Here is a 977-nt window from a genome sequence, read left to right as displayed (position 1 = left end):
ATTCAGGATCTGTGTCTGTCTATCATCGTCCAAGACATGGGCTCGCTGGAGTGCGGCGTGGCTAGCATAATTTAAATGGTTAAGGTGACTGCGGTATTCTGCTGGGGTTAAAACCTGGTGGACTAGGGCCCAGAGGTCCCGAGAGTCAGCTTGATAAACTGAGATGGTAGTTCTTAGATAGTCCACGAAAGCAGCAGGAGATTTCTTCCTATCTGGGATTGAATCCAGCATAGCCATCATCTCACTGGGTCTCCATGGGAAATAAATATCTATAGTGGGTTGGGCTGCGGCTGTCGCAGCGTCAGGATTTGGTATCTTCCTAACCGGCAACTGTCTCAGAGTCTCACTAGGGGGCGCTTTAGCGGATTCCTCTGGTTCCTTCAATGCTTTTCCCTTCCACTAGGGGGAGTTCCGGCCACTCAGAACCATCCCCCGTTTTCCTTGTTCATACATGTGTCTGTCTCAAGACTTCGGCCTTTAGGGATCCCTATGGTATGGGCAATTGTTGCCGTATAGGATCAGACCCCTCTCTTATTGCCCGGGATCTGGTCCTAGAACTAACGGGGCTTGTGGAACCGAGCTCCTCTTCTCTAACCGCAACCAAAGGGACTGGTGAGGCTGGTATGATGTGAATCTGGGAAGGAGCAACTGGATATAATTTATGATATCCTGGGGGCTCTGGAATTAGTGCAGGCAATGCCTCTGGTGCAGTGGGGACTCTACCCGACACGGTCCAATTATCGAAGTCATTGTCTACCTCTGTCAATGCAAGGCCAGCCATTGAACTACGTAGCCCATTTTTTTTACTCGAGTCTGCCCCAGTAGGCAGCTCCCTCTCTTTACTCGCGCGTTTTTTGAATGCACACTCCTTTTTCAAGACCTCTAGAGATTTCTGAGTCCCGCCTTCACTAATTGGAATCCCCATTTTAAGGGCATTGTCTTGCCAACTTGATAACATGATCTTATCCCTCTCCTCT

This window comes from Scyliorhinus canicula, unplaced genomic scaffold (genome assembly GCF_902713615.1).
Source record: "Scyliorhinus canicula unplaced genomic scaffold, sScyCan1.1, whole genome shotgun sequence".
Classification (NCBI taxonomy): domain Eukaryota; kingdom Metazoa; phylum Chordata; class Chondrichthyes; order Carcharhiniformes; family Scyliorhinidae; genus Scyliorhinus; species Scyliorhinus canicula.
Note: the sequence above shows the minus strand (reverse complement) of the source record.